The sequence below is a fragment of the Babylonia areolata genome, chromosome 19 (genome assembly GCF_041734735.1).
Source record: "Babylonia areolata isolate BAREFJ2019XMU chromosome 19, ASM4173473v1, whole genome shotgun sequence".
In the NCBI taxonomy this organism is placed as follows: Eukaryota; Metazoa; Mollusca; class Gastropoda; order Neogastropoda; family Buccinidae; genus Babylonia; species Babylonia areolata.
In genome coordinates, this window is record NC_134894.1 from 8400936 (window position 1) to 8413435 (window position 12500).

At 44.9% G+C, this 12500-nt stretch overlaps 1 protein-coding gene across 3 annotated transcripts in view; it reads left to right on the forward strand.

Annotated features, from left to right (window-relative positions):
- Positions 1-12500, forward strand: part of LOC143293424 (uncharacterized) — a 101399-nt gene that overhangs the window by 61389 nt on the left and 27510 nt on the right. The window lies entirely within an intron of this gene.

Here is a 12500-nt window from a genome sequence, read left to right on the forward strand (position 1 = left end):
GTCTCTCTGTCTCTCTCTGTGTCCCTTTGTGTCTCTCTGTCTCTTCTTTCTGTCTTCCTGTTCTCTCTCTGTTTCTGTATCTCTCTCTCTGTGTGTGTCTCTCTCAGTCTCTCTCTGTCTCACACACACACACGCACACACACACACACACTCTCTCTCTCTCTCTCTCTCTCTCTGTCTTTCCTCTCTCTCTCTCTCCCTCTCCCTCTCTCTCTTTATCTTTCCTCTCTCTCACTCTCTCTTTTTCTCTCTCTCTCCTCTCTCTTTCTTTCTCTCTTTTCTTTCTCTCTCTCTCTCTCACTCCCTCTCCCTCTCTTCTTCTCTCTTGTCTCTCCCTCTCCCTCTCTCTCTGTCATTCTTTCTTTCTCTATGTCTCTCTATCTGTATGTCTGTCTCTCAGTATTCCTCTGTTCTCTATTTGCCTGTCCGTCTCGTCCTGTGTGATCTTGTCATGCGCGCGTGTGTCTGGGCGAGTGTGTGTGTGTGTGTGTGTGTGTGTGTGTGTGTGTGTGTGTGGTGCTTGAAGAGTGTACGCACCCATGTGTGTGGGGATATGCGTGGGCGTGTGTGTTTGTGGTTGTATGTCATATATATATATATATGCCTATACATGGAGAGATGGATGAAGGAAAACAGAAAGACAGACACCACCACGTATTTTACGATACTGGGATCAAAGGCAACCTGTGACATAATGGTTGTCACCTGCTGGCTGGGGAAAATCATATTTAGCAATCTGTGTTCAGTTTCTGAATGACGCAATAGGTTATTTATATTCTTTCCCAAAGAAAGGAAATTTGTTTTTTTCATTATGTAAGCTGTGAAAAGTGATATCACCACTCTTGTTGGGTACCGTATTGACTATAATAATCTATATTGTAGATGTGGCTTAGTTTAAAGTGTGAATAAGATATCCACAATATTTATGATCTGCTTCATATTTTTGCTATTGAATAATATCAACATTTTACCGGCGAACTTGTTCTCTGAAAATTTGCGAAAGCGTGAACTTTTCTAAGGCGCACGACAAATGATATTTATTCAGCATCATTTTTGCTGTCTTTAACTCTTTCTTTTTCTTTCTTTCTTTCTCTTTTTCTTTCCTCGGTTCCTTCGTTCTTTTGTGTCTTTACTTCGGTCTCTGCTTCTTTCAAACTCATTAGGGAAAGAAGAAGTTTTCGTTATTCTTTTTGTTCTTTTTTTTCTTTTCTTTCTCTTCTTTGTATCTCTTTCCCTCATTCCGTCTTTCTGTCTTCCTTTTATGTTTAAACAGCAAGGAAACATTTTCTTCCTTTGCTTTTTTTTCCTTTCTTTTCCCTCCTTCATTCTTTTTTTTTTTTTTACGTATCATGTATTCAGCGAAGAAAAGTTTGACAGTTATTTACTTTCTTCTTTTTCTTTTCTTTTCTGGATTTTCTTTCTATGTTATCTATTCAACAACAAAAATGTTGTTGTGTTTTCTTTCATTCTTTATGTCTTCCTTTTATTCTGTTTTCAATTTTTCTTTCGTTCTTTCTATCTTCGTCTGTTTCTCTCTTTCCGATCTTCATCCATCTTTCTTTCTGCCTTTCTTTCTCTCTCTGGCTACTTCTAACAGAAGATCGATATTTCGTATTTTCTAGCCGCGAAAGAATCGCTTTCACAAAACTAAGTCAACTTCTTCTTCCATTTATCGTGACCTATACCAATGCCACGCAGAGCCATTAGTTCGAGAATAGAAATCAATAACCCGGGTCTGTTTCCGCTCTGTCCCGGATCTGCTTGAGTTCTGTACGCATGCGCGTAAGCCACTGTCAGCAGCTTTAAAGCCAGTTCACGACTTATATAGAACTTGTATTTATTCATCATTCCGATTCATGTCTTGGGCAGTTCTTGAAACTTGCGACCTTGACATGGATTTAATCTTTTAACATTGCTTTGTTTTACTTTTTTTTTGTAAGTATTTGAAACATGTGCTTCTTGTTGTTTTTGTTATTAATATTATTTCTTTATACTCTGTCTTTGATATTTGATTGTTGATTAAGTAACGTCATTACAGGATTTTGGGGTTCAGTGGCAGCTACCTGTTGTTTTAAATGGGACTGAGAAAGTAGGTTGTAGTGATAATGACTACGAAAGTGGTTTTGGTTGGTTGGTTGGTTGCTGTTGTTCATCTTATATTCTTTAAAGATAGAGAGATCAGAAAGTTGTCAAATAGAGTAGGACCAGCCACATGTCGACTGTGAAGAAAAGATATTATAGGCCGACTGTTGGCGACAGATAAATTATACATTTCTATCTCTATCTACATATCGATCTATATAAAAAACAGAATGTATTGATTATCTGTCAGTCAGAAGACAAGATATCCCCCTTGCGCTGGGATCTGGTAACGACAAGACAATATAGTTATATTGCATATACTAAATACGTATCGCTAATTACAATACACACTATATACCATATATGGTTTGTGTTGTTCGATGTTAGTTTAACGTTAGACGCCCGCCTCATGTGGTATGGCCAACGAGGGTATTTAATAATGATTCTTGAAACACGCGCATGTTTGGTGCATTTCTGTTGTGCATGTGTGGGTGTGTGTGTGAATGTGTGTCTTCATGTTTTACATTTATTCGCTTATTTATCACCATTGTTGTCTTATTTTTTTTTTTTTTTAATTTTTTTTTTTAGTATTACTATTGTTATTACTACTACCTTTTTCTATATTATAATTATTATTCATTTATTTATTTATTTATGTAAGCTTATCTATTATTTATTCCCCCGTTGTTGTTTTTTGTTTGTTTTTTGTTTTTTGTTTTTTCTCAAGGCCTGACTAAGCGCGTTGGGTTACGCTGCTGGTCAGGCATCTGCTTGGCAGATGTGGTGTAGCGTATATGGTTTGTCCGAACGCAGTGACGCCTCCTTGAGCAAATGAAACTGAAACTGAAACTGAAACACGCGCCTGAACGTGTGTGCGTGAAAAAGAGAGAGATAGTGTGTGTGTGTGTGTGTGTGTGGGAGTGGGGGTGCAGAGGGCGGGGGGGGGGGGGGGCTGGGGGGCGGCGTCGGGGTGTGTGTGAAGAGACAGTGACAGGAAGACGGACAAAGAGAGAGACTAAAAACACAGAGAGAGAAGATAAAAGAGGGAATGCATCTACCGTAAAACTGACGACACCATATTCACAGCACGTTAATTAAGACCAGCAGCGAAATTTGACAATCATTATGTTTGGAACCTGTGGTTGAACTCAACAACCTTCAGATTGCGAGTTTGACACTGCACCAGGCGACCTCACCAGACATCCGGACATGTGTCATCTGAGCGCCGTCATACCAAAGGCCAATGCGCACAATGTCGTACACTCACACACAGTGAGACAAACAGATACTTCGACAAACAGGAAAACACACACACACACACACACACACACACACACACGCACGCACGCACGCACGCACACACACACACACACACACACACACACACACACACACACACACACACACTCACACTCACACACACACACACACACACACACACACACACACAGAGAGAGAGAGAGAGAGAGAAAGAGAGAGAGAGAGAGAGAGATAGAGAGAGATCAGAACATTAAACGACTGGCCCCGCACGGCTAATTCATACCTTACCACACCACACCACACCACACCACACCAAACCACACATCACCACACCACACTACACCACACTTCACCATACCATACTACACCACACTACACCACACCACACCACACCACACCAAACCACACATCACCACACATCACCACACCACACTACACCACACATCACCACACCACACTACACCACACTTCACCATACCATACTACACCACACCACATCACACCACACCACACCATACTACACCACACTACACCACACCACACCACACCACACCAAACCACACATCACCACACCACACTACACCACACCACACCACACCAAACCACACATCACCACACATCACCACACCACACTACACCACACCACACCACACCACACCACACCACACCACACCACACCACACTACACCACACTTCACCATACCATACCACACCACACCAAACCACACCAAACCACACATCACCGCATCTCACCACACCACACTACACCACACTTCACCATACCACACTACACCACACCACACCACACCACACCACACCACACCACACCACACCACACCATACCATACTACACCACACGACATCACACCACACCACACCACACTACACCACATCACACCACACCACACCACACCATACCATACTACACCACACCACATCACACCACACCACACCACACCACACCACATCACACCACACCACACCACACCACATCACACCACACCACACCACACCACACCACACCATACTACACCACACCACACCACACCACACCACACTACACCACACCACACCACACCACACCACACCACACCACACCACACCACACTACACCACACCACACCAAAGAAAGTCAGGCAAGAGGAGGGGGGTTGGCTGGAGAAGGAAGTACAGGACAGAGGCCTACAAACCGCTTCAACGGCTGTGTGTCTTGTCATTTCACTCCTCACCCTTTCCCTTGGCGTCGCTGAGTGCACCAGTGAAGACTTCGCCACCACTCTCCACTCTCCTCCACCTGTCTCTGTCCTCTCACCGCTCTCTGGGATTCCGCCAGGTTCAGGCCTGTCCATTCTTGGATATTATCTTCCCACTTCTTCCTTTGTCTTGCATGTCTGTGACTACCTCTGGCTGTCTTCCTTTGTCTTCCATGTCTGTGACTACCTCTGGCTGTCTTCCTTTGTCTTCCATGTCTGTGACTACCTCTGGCTGTCTTCCTTGTCTTCCATGTCTGTGACTACCTCTGGCTGTCTTCCTTTTGTCTTCCATGTCTGTGACTACCTCTGACTGTCTTCCTTTGTCTTCCATGTCTACGACTACCTCTGACTGTCTTCCTTTGTCCTCCATGTCTGTGACTACCTCTGACTGTCTTCCTTTTGTCTTCCATGTCTGTGACTACCTGTGGCTGTCTTCCTTTGTCTTCCATGTCTGTGACTACCTCTGACTGTCTTCCTCGTCTTCCATGTCTGTGACTACCTCTGGCTGTCTTCCTCGTCTTCCATGTCTTTGACTACCTCTGACTGTCTTCCTTTGTCTTCCATGTCTGCGACTACCTCTGGCTGTCTTCCATGTCTGTGACTACCTCTGGCTGTCTTCCATGTCTGTGACTACCTCTGACTGTCTTCCTTTGTCTTCCATGTCTGTGACTACCTCTGACTGTCTTCCTTTGTCTTCCATGTCTGTGACTACCTCTGGCTGTCTTCCTTTGTCTTCCATGTCTGTGACTACCTCTGACTGTCTTCCTCGTCTTCCATGTCTGTGACTACCTCTGGCTGTCTTCCTCGTCTTCCATGTCTTTGACTACCTCTGACTGTCTTCCTTTGTCTTCCATGTCTGCGACTACCTCTGGCTGTCTTCCATGTCTGTGACTACCTCTGGCTGTCTTCCATGTCTGTGACTACCTCTGACTGTCTTCCTTTGTCTTCCATGTCTGTGACTACCTCTGACTGTCTTCCTTTGTCTTCCATGTCTGTGACAACCTCTGGATGTCTTCCTTTGTCTTCCATGTCTGTGACTACCTGTGGCTGTCTTCCTTTGTCTTCCATGTCTGTGACTACCTCTGACTGTCTTCCTTTGTCTTCCATGTCTGTGACTACCTCTGGCTGTCTTCCTTGTCTTCCATGTCTGTGACTACCTCTGGCTGTCTTCCTTTGTCTTCCATGTCTGTGACTACCTCTGACTGTCTTCCTTTGTCTTCCATGTCTGTGACAACCTCTGACTGTCTTCCTTTGTCTTCCATGTCTGTGACTACCTGTGGCTGTCTTCCTTTGTCTTCCATGTCTGTGACTACCTCTGGCTGTCTTCCTTTGTCTTCCATGTCTGTGACTACCTCTGGCTGTCTTCCTTTGTCTTCCATGTCTGTGACTACCTCTGGCTGTCTTCCTTTGTCTTCCATGTCTGTGACTACCTCTGGCTGTCTTCCTTTGTCTTCCATGTCTGTGACTACCTCTGGCTGTCTTCCTCGTCTTCCATGTATGTGACTACCTCTGGCTGTCTTCCTTTTGTCTTGCATGTCTGTGACTACCTCTGGCTGTCTTCCTTGTCTGTGACTACCTCTGGCTGTCTTCCTCGTATTCCATGGCTGTGACTACCTCTGGCTGTCTTCCTTGTCTTCCATGTCTGTGACTACCTCTGGCTGTCTTCCTTTGTCTTCCATGTCTGTGACTACCTCTGGCTGTCTTCCTTTGTCTTCCATGTCTGTGACTACCTCTGGCTGTCTTCCTTTGTCTTCCATGTCTGTGACTACCTCTGGCTGTCTTCCTTGTCTTCCATGTCTGTGACTACCTCTGGCTGTCCCTTGCAAGATGGTCTTTGCAAGTCCTGTCGAGCGGGGAACATGTCCGTACTATTTCACTTTCTGTTTCCTGACGACTGTGAGGAGGTTCCTATTGCTTGACTGATCTTGCTGCGGACCTCTTTGTTTGTCACATGATATGTGTAGTGGATGCCTAAGGTCCTCCTGAAGCACCTCATTTCTGTTGCCAGAATCTTTCTTTGTATGTTTACTGAGAGTGTCCAAGTTTCTCAGGCATAGAGGAAAACTGACAAGGCAAGGGAGCGCAGGAGGTGGATTTTGGAACGCAGGCTGATGTTCTTGTCTCTCCCAGATGGTTTGGCGCAGCTGCTGTTTGTGCAGTCATTTCCACGACCTCAGGTTTTGAACTGTCATATGATATGATGGAGCCACACTATTTGAACGTGTTCACTGTTTCTAAACTTTTCCCGCTGATCTGTATCTGGAAAATTAGACTTCATGACCTTCCATGATCCTCGCCAGAAAGACATTAAAGAGGGTAGGTAAAACTAGGCATCCCTGACTCACTCCAACCGTAGTGCGGAACCAGTCTCCCTTGTTTCCATTCAGGAGTACAATGCGTGTGGTTTTGTTGTACAGTTGTTCGATCACTCGGCCATCCGCATGGCAGACCATAAAGAAGCATGCCATACTATGTCAAAGGCCTTCTTGAAATCAATAACATAATTATGTGGTACAGGTTTTGTTAGTGCTGAAGCTGAAGTTTATTTGCACAGATTACTACTCTCAGGATGAATATTTGTACGATAGTTCTCCGTCCTGTCCGCAATACCTGCATGTTCTTCAGCAATGATTGACTCTGCTTGAGCTTTCAGTCTGTTCAGTATGATTTCCTTCATAACTTTGCTCAGACAACTTTTCATCTGTATCGAAAACTCAAGAATTGTCAAAAACACAACTGGTTCAAAAGGAAAACGTAAGAACTCCCTTCGGGAAAAAAACAAAAACAAACCACACATGAAACTCTGGATCGTTTACCGACTACTGAAACGCAGCACAACAATCTTACGTGAGCAATCTTTTGCATGTGCAGCACATTGTTCACAGGGAAACACACGCATGCACGCCACCTCTCTCTGTCTCTCTCTATGTCTCTCTGTCTTCTGTCTCGAGAAATTTCCATGTATCAAAATTTATTTTCCATGCGATCAAAAGGAGAAATCATATACGCAGACCTAATTAAGTAGAATTAATGTCAAGTCCATGAATATTATGATATTGTGTCATCTATTCAAGTGTTATAATACCCCTTCCCATGCCCACCCCCAGTCCCCTGGTTTTTAATTGTGGTCCATGGCTAAAGTTCATTAAAACAATTTCGTTCGTTCGTTCGTTCGTTCGTTCGTTCTGTCTCTGTCTCTCTCTCTTTATGTGTCTCTGTGTGTCTATATCTTTCTCCGCTTGTCTGTTTTACCATCTGTCCATTCATTCCCAAGCAATATATCATATTTCAATTAGATATCGTTCTCGACATTGCTGACATTTTTATATCGATTTCAAGCCTTAGAACGTCTGGTGGCTGGAGGGAAGAAAAGTAATGATTTTGATCAGTACTTTGGTGCGTCGGTGTTGTAATAAAAATATGATGCTCTTTAAACAATAACTCACCTCTCTCTCTCTCTCTCTCTCTCTCTCTCTCTCTCTCTCTCTCTCTCTCTCTCTCTCTCTCTCTCTCTCTCTCTCCCTCTCTCTCTCTCTGTCTCTCTCTCACTCCGTCTCTCTTTTCTAGATAGATAGATATGAAGAAATTTATGACTCAGTTTCATTTCTATGAATGGTAGTTTTTTTTCATTCATGGCAATAAGGTATATAATTAAGGAAAACATTCGTCTCTTCGAAGTTCTGGCCAGATTAAAGATCCGCCCATATTCGTTCACTTTGAATGTGGTAAGGATTTTGGTCTGATAAAAAAAAACGTGTTTCTCTTTGCAATTCACAGAGAGAGAGAGAGAGAGAGAGAGAGAGAGAGAGAGAGAGAGAGAGGGGGGGGGGGGGGAACTGGCATTCTTATCTCCTCACTCTGTCTCTTTTTCTGAATCTCCCAGTCTGTCCGTGTACGTGCGTGCGTCTATCTATCTATCTATTTATCTATCTATCTATCTATATATATATACGCATCCGTGCGTGCTGGCACTGCATGTTTGCACGCATACAAGCATGCATACACATCATACCCTGCTTCTTCTGGGGTAGGGTTTTTTGGGGTGTTTTTTTTATCAGTGATCACGGCAGCAGTTACTGCAACAGCTTTGTTCTTCCCCGTGAGCCAATCAAGGAAGACCAGGCTACTGGAGACTAAGCATCGTCATTATAGTGTCTGATGGACCGGCCCTCCAGTGCCAGTCTGAGGGCTGTGTGTTGGAAAGGGGGCTGGGGGGGGGGGGGGGGGGGGGGTTCGGGGGGGGGGGGGGGGGATCACCATTTGTTGTAACCGCACCCAGAGACATTTCCTCCCGTTACCTCCTCTTGACGTCAGAGGATAGTTAACCGTTGTTACGTGCATCATCTCCGCTGAGGTAGTGGCTGGTGGTGTGCGATTTCTTTAACGGCTCCATTATTGGTCTGTTTTTGTTACTCGCCCCGCTATGTATGTATGTATATATATATATATATATATATATATATATATATATATATATATATATATATATAGTGTGTGTGTGTGTGTGTGTGTGTGTGTGTGTGTGTAGGGGGGGTAAGATTCACTTTGTCTGCCTGCCTGTCTGACTGCCTATTATCAGTATATCTGTTTCTTTGTACTCCACTACTTTTGACATCCAGGTATTTTTCTCAGAATGAGCACACTCTCCAGGACGTTGCTTTGTTGAGAAATTTTCTTTATGCAGTTAATTTAAAATGTCGATTCAGTAACCTCTTTGGAATGGGTGGGTAGGGTGCAGGTGGGTGTTGTGAGAGATGGTGGGGGTTAGGGTGTGGGAGGTGGGATTGACCGTTGCTGTTGGAAAAACAACTAAGTAGGCATAATAGGCGTGCTGGGAATAAGCAAATGGGGGAATCACCACTTTAGTGATAGGCGAATCGGGATCACTAGTTTAGTGTAATACTCCACTGTCGGCCGCCGCTCTTTCTCTCTCTTTCTCTCTGTGGACCATGCAGTTCAATTGGAATGACTCCCTCCTTGGCTTTCGGTCCGGTCTCCGCACTCAGCTCTTTCAAGTCTGGCCTTAATAATAATGATAATAATAATAATAATGGATACTTATATAGCACACTATCCAGAAATCTGCTCTAGGTGCTTTACAAAAACGCTTTTGATAACATAAAACATTACATCTATGTTACATACACACACCAAAATGTGACTACACACACACACACACACACACACACACACACACACACACACACACACACACACACACACACACACACATTAACATACATGTGCATCTAACAGTACCCTAACACATACGCACACATAGGCAGGCACAAATTTACATAAACACACGCACACACAATACACATTTATATACATGCATGTAGTTATGTACACATACATTATGTATACACACATTGTCAAGCACAGCTAACGCAAAGGAAGTGGACCTGCCACAATTGAACTTATTGCGTAGGGAAAAGGTGAGTTTTGAGACGAGACTTAAAAGATGCGAGGGAATCAGAATGACGGAGGTTATCAGAGAGCTTGTTCCACGTATTTGGCGATTGAAAAGAAAACGATCTGTGTCCATAGGTCTTACTTCGACGTGAGGTATCCTGAGAAGTCGAGTATCAGAGGAAGAACAGAGCTGGCGAGACGGGGTTTAGATATGGAGGAGTTCAGAAAGGTACTTGGGGCCAGATCCGTTGAATGCAGAAAAGGTCAGAGTGGATAGCTTATAGTCTATTCGATCAGAAACCCACCTTTTCCCAAGATAACCTCCCTCTCCTGTCTCTTCCTTGTTTTCAGTTTTTCCCCAGTTTAGAGTTATGCATGCGTGTGATTGGCTGGTGTGAAAGTACTTTGATTTCTCTCTGCACAAGATTTAGCGCTATATAAATACTAATAATCATTATTATCAGTACGCCACTCGGGAACAGGCAGATCCTGATCACGTGTTTAGTGGTTGGCGAATCTGGAATAGGATGAATGGGGGGGAGAGGAAACGGGAACAGGAGGATAGGGAAGACATATCTGGAACAGGACCAATGGGAGGAGACGAAACGGGAACAGGAGGATAGGGATGACATATTGGAACAGGAGGATAGGGATGACATATCTGGAACAGGACCAATGGGAGGAGAGGAAACGGGAACAGGAGGATAGGGATGACATATCTGGAACAGGACCAATGGGAGGAGACGAAACGGGAACAGGAGGATAGGGATGACATATCTGGAACAGGAGGATAGAGATGACATATCTGGAACAGGATGAATGGGAGGAGGTGATACGGGAACAGGAGGATAGGGATGACATATCTGGAACAGGACCAATGGGAGGAGAGGAAACAGGAACAGGAGGATAGGGATGACATATCTGGAACAGGATGAATGGGAGGAGAGGAAACGGGAACAGGATAGGGATGACATATCTGGAATAGGATGAATGGGAGGAGACCAAACGGGAACAGGAGGATAGGGATGACATATCTGAAACAGGATGACTGGGAGGAGACCAAACGGGAACAGGAGGATAGGGATGACATATCTGAAACAGGATGACTGGGAGGAGAGGAAACGGGAACAGGAGGATAGGGATGACATATCTGGAACAGGATGAATGGGAGGAGACGAAACGGGAACAGGAGGATAGGGATGACATATCTGGAACAGGATAACAGGAAGGAGACGAAACGGGAACAGGAGGATAGGGATGACATATCTGGAACAGGACCAATGGGAGGAGAGGAAACGGGAACAGGAGGATAGGGATGACATATCTGGAACAGGATGACAGGAAGGAGACCAAACAGGAACAGGGGGTTAGGGATGACATATCTGGAACAGGAGGAATGGGAGGAGAGGAAACGGGAACAGGATAGGGATGACATATCTGGAATAGGATGAATGGGAGGAGAGGAAACGGGAACAGGATAGGGATGACATATCTGGAATAGGATGAATGGGAGGAGACCAAACGGGAACAGGAGGATAGGGATGACATATCTGAAACAGGATGACTGGGAGGAGACCAAACGGGAACAGGAGGATAGGGATGACATATCTGAAACAGGATGACTGGGAGGAGAGGAAACGGGAACAGGAGGATAGGGATGACATATCTGGAACAGGATGAATGGGAGGAGACGAAACGGGAACAGGAGGATAGGGATGACATATCTGGAACAGGATAACAGGAAGGAGACGAAACGGGAACAGGAGGATAGGGATGACATATCTGGAACAGGATGAATGGGAGGAGAGGAAACGGGAACAGGAGGATAGGGATGACATATCTGGAACAGGATGACAGGAAGGAGACGAAACGGGAACAGGAGGATAGGGATGACATATCTGGAACAGGATGACAGGAAGGAGACGAAACGGGAACAGGAGGATAGGGATGACATATCTGGAACAGGATGAATGGGAGGAGACGAAACGGGAACAGGAGGATAGGGATGACATATCTGGAACAGGAGGACTGGGAGGAGACGAAACGGGAACAGGAGGATAGGGATGACATATCTGGAACAGGAGGATAGGGATGACATCAACGTGGTATCGAATGTAAAAGGAAGCAGTGACCATGGTCGGTAAAGGGTGGAGATTTTTTCTGATCTCCCAGGTCAACATAATGATGTGCAGGCCTGCTACTGCCTGAACCCCCTTCGTGTGTGTACGCACGCAGAAGATCAAATACGCAAGTTTAACCTCTTGTAAACCATGTCAGCGTTCGGTGCGTTATGGAAACAAGAACATACGGAGCAACCCCCGACCCCCTCCCTCCCCGAAAACGGAGTATGGCTGCCTACACGGCGGGGTAAAGAAACTAAATGGTCATACACGCAACAAATGTCACATGTCTGTCTGAGGGTGTATGTGTGCGTGCCTGAAATCTGATTGAATGACACAGGAAACGAATGATGAGCGCCCCAATGGCAGC